Raw genomic sequence first — 7,228 nt, 5'->3', positions numbered from 1 at the left:
GGCATGTGAATTCAAGTATCTGCATATGGCAGACTGGAGCAGTGGGCATGTTAATGCACATGCCAGGAGAGGCCATAAGGAGGCAGTGGGCATGTGAGTGCCAGTGACTGCAGAGGCAAAATGTGCAGGGGCATATGAATGTAGATGCCTGAAAAGGCCAGGGTAGGACAGTGGCCATTTGAATGCAGGTTTCTTATAGAGGCCAGAGAGGGGTGCAGGTATGTGAGTGCAGATGTCTTGAGAGGACAGAGGGTGGCATTAGGCTTATGAAAACAAGTAACTGCAGAGGGCAGATGTGTATCATGCATATGGGAGTATAGGGGCCTGCAGAGGCTAGAGAGGGGCAGTGGGCCTGTGAGTTCATGTCCATGGAGAGGGAACAGAGGTGCAGTGGTAACATATGTGTATGTGCCTGAAGGGTGTCAGAGAGCATGTGAGTTTAGGTTCCTGCAGGATACAGCCTGGCAGTGGGCCTGTGAGTACAGGTGTCTGAAGATGCAAGGGGGTAGTGGACATGTGAGTCCCCCTGCCTGAAGAGGACAGAGAGGGCCAGAGGGCATGTGAGTGCATGCGATTGAAAAGACCAGGGTGTTAGAGGACCTGTGAGTGCAGAAGCTTACAGATGTCCTGTAGCTGCTTATATTACAAATGCTAATTATGTCCCCCAAAATAACTGTTTGCTGGAGAAGGTTTGCACATAGCTTCAGGAAACTTGCACCCAGTTGGTTATGATTGGTAAATAAAGATGCCAGCAGCCAATAGCTGGGGAGAACAGACAGAGGCAGAACTTTAGGATTTCCTGGGCTTGAGAACTAAAGGAGAAGAAGAAAGAGATCATTCATGCAATATGAGAGTGTGAAGAGAGGATAGACAGAGACATCGAGGTAGAGAAGCAAGGATTCTCCTTGGGCTGAACAAATAGGTCCTGAGCATACAAGATGTAACATAGAAATTAGTAAGTAGTAATTCAGAATTATCCGTAGGAGGTGGATTTTAGTAGCATAGAAACTAGGCAATTGTCTAGCTTTTGTTTTGGGAACTTAATTCATTGAGGTAGGTAGCAACCCCACGGTGGGTTTTATTTATTAATTAATTCAACAGAGGTCAGAGATGGGAAGTGAGTCTGTGAGTTCATGTTCCTGCTGAGGACAGGACAGCAGTAGGCCCATGAGTGTATGTGCCTGCTGAGGTCAGGTATGGGATGTTGAACTGTGAGTTCAGGTGCCTACAGAGGCCAGGGAGGGGAACTGGGCATTTGAGTGCAGGAGCCTTCAGAGGCCTAAGTTAAACAGCAGACATTTGAGTGTACATGCCTGCAGAGGCCATGAAGGCATTGGGTATGTGAGTGGAAGTGTGGATATAGACCAGAGGTTCCCAGGGAGCACGTGAGTGCAGGTTCCTTCAGAGGTCAGGCAGAGAGGAGGCATGTGCCTGCAGAGGTCAGAGGGTGTCAGTGATCATGCTAGATCAGCTTCCTAAAGAGGCCAGGGTGTGAAGTGATCATGCAGATGCATGTGATAGGAGCAACCAGGGAAGGGCAGTGGTCATGTCAGTGCAGGTGTATGCAGAGGCCAGAGTTGGGAGCTGGGCATGTCAATGCTTGGGAAGGCCAGGCAGATAGTATGCACGGGACTGCAGGTACCTGTGCATGCCAGGCATGCAGTGCACCTGTGAGTGCTGCAGCCTTCAGAGGGCTATGTGGAACAGTGGGGATGGGATTGCGCATTCCTGCAGAGACGAGGAAGACAGTGGGCATGTGAGTGCTGCTGCCATCAGCTGCTAAGAAGGTGACAGACATGTAATGTAGCTAGCAACAAGACAAGAAGTGGGCAGTAGAAATGTCAATGCAGATTCCTGCACAGGCCAGGCAGTCTTTAGGTATGTGAATGCAGTGGCCATGTAAGTGCAAGGTAGTAGGGAGCAATGGGTATAAGTGTATGTGCCTGAAGGGGCATGAGGGTGTGACTGGGCATGGTAGCATAACTACCTGTAGCTACCAGAGAGGGGCAGTAGAGAACTAGTAAGGTAGTAGCAAAGTTCAGAGCCCTGATAAAACTCATAATTGAGAATGACAGGAGTTTGAACTAGGTCTCAGCCAGCTTCCTGTCCTGGATCACATGACTGTGATATCCTCTAGGAGGACCAAGACAATCACATAGAGACAGCACCTGAAGTCCTTCCCCATGCTGATAGAGCATCCCTAACCGAGCCAATAGGAAGCACCTACCCCTAGATCCCATCCCACACCAAAACGCTTATAACATCCCTGTCTACAAGGAATAAAGAGCATATTTCACCAAAGAGCCTCTGAGCGTGGCTGTCTTACTGAGTTATAACACTCCAGAAAAGTTTTCCCTCCTGAAGCTTTTCTCACTGGACTTTAACCCTGCCCAGCTGGCCAGGCGTGCATGCTTCAGCACAGCTATTTCCTGCTCTGTGGCCAGGACTTTGGCTCCCTCCTGCCCACTGCATCTCTTTTCCTGCCACCAACTCCGGGGCAGCAGCCTTGGTAAGAGGCCCTGCAGCCTACCTTGCTCAGGCTTCCCCTTGGGAAGCTGTAACACTTTGGTCATTCTGGACATGCCCGAGTCCCGTGAAAACTTTTGCTCCTGTCCTGGCTAAGGATTCCCTTCAGGCTGTACCCCTGTACTCTGATAAGCAGTAAGATGGTGAGTTCATGTGTCTGCAGAGACCAGGGCAGTGCAGTGCGTGAGTGTAGAGACATGCAGAGGAGAGAGGGGGCAGTGACATGTGAGTGCAGGGGCCTGTCCAAGACAAAGGGAAACTGTCCATATGAGGGCAATGATCTGCAGATGCCAGAGAGAATATGTGGGCATGTGAGTGTAGGGGCCTGCTGTGACCAAAGCGGGCAGTGACTGCATGTTCCTGTAGAGAGCAGAGTTGTGTAGTGGGCATGTGAGTGTAGGTGCCTAGAGGTGCCAGAGGGAGGTGGCGGGCATGTGAATTTTGGAGCCCAAAAGAGCAGTAGGCATGTGAATACAGGTGCCCGAGGAAGACATATGGGCACAGTGGGCATGTGATTCTAGCCCCTGACTGAGGCCATGGGGGCAGTGGGCATGTGAGTCCAAGTACCTGCTGAGAGCAGAGTAGGGCGGTGATCATGTGATATCATGCAGAGGGCAGGATACCAGTGGGCATTTGAGCCCAGGTGTATCTAGAAGACAGATGGATACAGTGGGCATGTGAATTTGTACCCTTACTGAGGCCACAGGTGCAGTAGGAATGTGACTGTATGTTCCATAAACAGCAGAGTTGGGCAGTGGGCATGAATGTGAGTGCAGGTGCCTGCAGAGGAAAGAGAGGGCAAGTGGGCCTGGAGTCCAGCTGCCTGCAGAGAGCAGGTGTGAGTGGATGTGTGTGTGTGTGTGTGTGTGTGTGTGTGTGTATGTGTGTGTGTGTGTGTGTGTGTGTGTGTGTGTGTGTGTGTGAATGCCTACAGAGGACAGAGAAGTCAGTATGTGAGTGCATGTTCTTGCTGAGGACAGGATGACAGTGTGCCCATGAGTGTAGATGTCTGCTGAGCTCATAAGTGGAAGGTTAGTCTGAGAGTACAGGTGCCTACAGAGGCAAGGCATGGGCTTTGGGTCTGTGACTGCAGTTGCCTGCAGAGACCAGATGGTGTTTATGTGCATGTGAGTGCAGGTTTCTCCATAGGACAGGCTGGCTGTGAGCATGTGAGAGTATGTGCCTGCTGAGGTCACAGTATGGTTGGTGAGCCTGTGACTGGAGATTCCTGCAGAGGCCAGGCTGGTAATAGGCATGTGATTCAGGTGCCTACAGAGGGAAGAATAGGGCAGTGGGCATGTGAGTATAGGTGTGGGCATAGATAAGAGGTTAGCAGGGAGCATGTGAGCACAGGTTACTTCATAGGCCTGTCTGGGAGGAGGCATGTGGGTGCAGGTTCCTGCACAGTCCAGGAAGTCAATAAGCATGTGGGCCAGGTACCTACAGAGTCAAGAGTAATGCAGTGGAACATGTGAGTGCAGGTTCCTGCAGTGGGTCAGGGGGCAGAGGAGATGTAAGTGTAGGACGTAGGCATAGACCAGAGGATAGGAGGGAGTGCAGCTTCCTTTAGAGGCCAGGGTGAAGTGGTCATGTGAATGCAGGTAACTGGAGCTGCCAGGGAAGGTGATAGACATGTAATGTACCTAGCAACAAGACAACACATGGGCAGCTAAAATGTCAATCCATAATTTTGCACAGGCCAGGCAGTCATTGTGTATGTGAACCTTGGTGACTTAGAGGGGTCAGAAATGGAAAATCATCAGTTGAGTGTAGGTGAATGTACAGGCCATTGGGCACAGTGGGTATGTGAGTGTATGTTACTGCAGAGTTAAGGGGGCAATGGTCATGTGACTAAAGGTGTCTGCAGAGAGCAGAGAGAGGCAGTGGGCATGCATGTGTAGGTGCCTGCAGGGGATAGAAGGTACAGTAGGCTTTTGAGTGCAGGTGCCTGAGTGATCAGAAAGTGTCATGTACAGGCCATAGAGTAGCAGTGGCCATGTGAGGACATTTGTCTGCAGAGACATGTGCACATGCATGGAGAGGCCAGAGAGTGGCAGTAGGCTTGAGACTGCACGTTCCTGCAGAGAAAAGGATGACAGTGGGTATGTGAGTGCAGGTGCCTGCAGAAGACATATGAGGGTTGTGGGTTTGTGAATAGATGTGGCTGCAGAGGCCAGAAGGTGACATTGGACATGTGAGTGCATATGACTTCAGAAGACAGAGAGGAGCCTGTGGGTACAGGTGTCCTCGGAGGATAAAGAGTGCAGTAGGCATGAGTGCAGATGCCAGTAGATGTCCCCAGTATGAGGTTGGCTGTGTGAACAGGTGCCTACAAGGCCAGAGACAGGAAGTGCTCATGTGACTACAGTTCTGCTGAGGCCAGAGGAGGGAAGTGGGCATGTGAGTCCAAGTAACTGCAGGGAGCAGAGTGGAGCAGTGTATAGGTATTTGCAGGGGCCACATGGCTGATGTGTGGTGTGAGTGCATGAGGCTACAGAAGATAAATGATGGGCAGTGGGCATGTGTGTGCAGGTGTCAGGAGACCAGTGTGTATGTGAATGCAGGTAAGCACCAAGATAAGATGTGGGTAATAGACCTGTTCATGCAGATCCTTGTCCGAGCCAGGCAGTCATTGGTATGTGAGTACTTGTTGTGTAGAAGCCATGTAGGGGCAGTGGGCATGTGAATGCGATTAATCATATGTTACAGAACATGGCAATTGGTGTGGGATTATAGGTGCCTGTAGAAACCAGAAAGAAACAAGGAGCAGTTGTTTTCAGGTGCCTGCAGGGGACAGAGAAAGGCAGTGAACCTGTGAATAAAGGTCCCTGCAGTGGCTTGAGGGTGGCCCTGTACACTTGAATGCAGGTGCCTGCAGAAGATAGGTGAGAACAGTAGGTATGAGAATGCAGAATAATTTGTGGCCACGTGTGCTCAGGTGCCTTTCATAGATGAGGCATGTGTTGTCAGTGTGCATGCAGATGCATGTAGATGCCAGGGATGCAGTGGGCATGTGAGTGCAGGTGTCTGCAGATGTGATAAGTGGGAGGTTGCACTGCGACTGAGGTGGCTATAGAGGCAAGAGAGAAGAATTGAGCATGTGAGTACAGTTGCCTGCTGAGGACACAGGGGTGCAGTGGATTATGTGAGTACAGATACCTGCATGGAGCAGAGGTAGGCAGTGAGCATGTGAGTTCAGTTACATTCAGAGAGCAGAGTTGGGTAGTAAGCATGGAAGTGCAGGTCCATGCAGAGAGCAGAGGTGGGCAGGAGGCATGTGAGTACAGGTGCCTGCAGTCTAGAGGTGGTCATTAGGCCTGAGAGTGCAGATTCTTGCAGAGGTGAAATGAAGCAATGGACATGTGACTGCTGGTGCCTGAAGACATCAGGGATGCAGTGGACATGTGAATTCAGAAGCCTTCAGAGGGCTAGGTGGAGCAGAGGGAATGTGAGTGGACACTCACGTAGTTTTCAGGACCTCAGTGGGCATGTGAGTGTAGACAACAAGACCAGATGTTGGTTTTGGACATGCTAGTGCAAATTCCTGCACAGGCCTGGCACTCATTGGCTATGTGAATTCAGTTTTCTCAAGTGGACATAGAGGTGCCATGGACACATGTGTGCAGAGGTATAGGGGAGCACTGGGGATGAGTGTGTCTGTCTGCAGAGGCAAGGAACCACTGGGCATGAGAGTGAAGGTGACTGTAGGTTATGGAAGAGGGCAATTGGCCTGTGAATGTAGGTGCTTGCAGAGGCCAGGGGTTGGCACTGGGAATGTGGGTGCAAGTGACTGCAAAGGCCAGAGAATGATAGTTGGCATGGAAGCATAGCTACCTGTAGATACCAGAGAGGGGCAGTGGCCTGTGATGTAAGTGCAAGTACATGCAGAGACCAGGGTGTCAGTTAACATGTGGGTGTTGTTGCTGTCTGAGATCAGAAGTGGAAGGGCGGCCCGTGAGTGCAATTATCTACAGGGGTCAGGGAGAAGAAGTGTGCCTGTGAGTGCAGGTACCTGCAAAGCAGGAAGGGTTTGGTGGGTATGTGAGTGCAAGTGCCCGAGGATGCCAGAGGAGGGCATTGTGTGTGTGAGTGCAGGTGTCTGCAGATGCAAGGCAGCAGTCGGCATGTGAGTGCTGGTGACCACAGAGACCAGCGAGGGCCAGTGGGCATGTGAGTGCATATGCATGCATAGATCCTGTGTGTCAGTGGATATGTAGGTGTAGATGCCTGCAGAGGTCAGAGGTGGGATGTAGGCCTGTGAGTTCACTCTCCTGCTGAGGGCAGGATAGCAGTGGGCAATGACTATAAGTGACTGATGATGTCAGATGAGGGGATTGGCCTGTGGCTGAACATGCCCAGAGATGCCAGGGGTATCTGGGCATTTGAGTGCAGGAACATTCAGAGGGCTAAGTCAAGTAGTGGGTATTTAAATGTACATGCCTGCATAGGGCAGGCTGGCAGTGGTCATGTGAGTGGAAGTGTGGACAGACCAGAGGTTCCCAGGAAACATGTGAGTAGTGGTTCCTTCAGAGCCCAGGCACGGTGGAGGCATGTCAGTGCAGGTGCATTCAGAGGCTAGAGTGGGGTAGTGCGTGGAAAGGCCAGGCAGGTATTATTATGCATGTGATTGTATGTACCTGCACATACCAGGCATGTGGTGTGCCTATGAGTGCTGCACCCTTCCTAGGGCTAATTGGATCTT

This window comes from Mus caroli, unplaced genomic scaffold (assembly GCF_978045245.1).
Source record: "Mus caroli unplaced genomic scaffold, Mus_caroli_1 scaffold_5, whole genome shotgun sequence".
Classification (NCBI taxonomy): domain Eukaryota; kingdom Metazoa; phylum Chordata; class Mammalia; order Rodentia; family Muridae; genus Mus; species Mus caroli.
The sequence above is the reverse complement of the archived record's forward strand: the minus strand, read 5'-3'. Positions refer to the sequence as shown.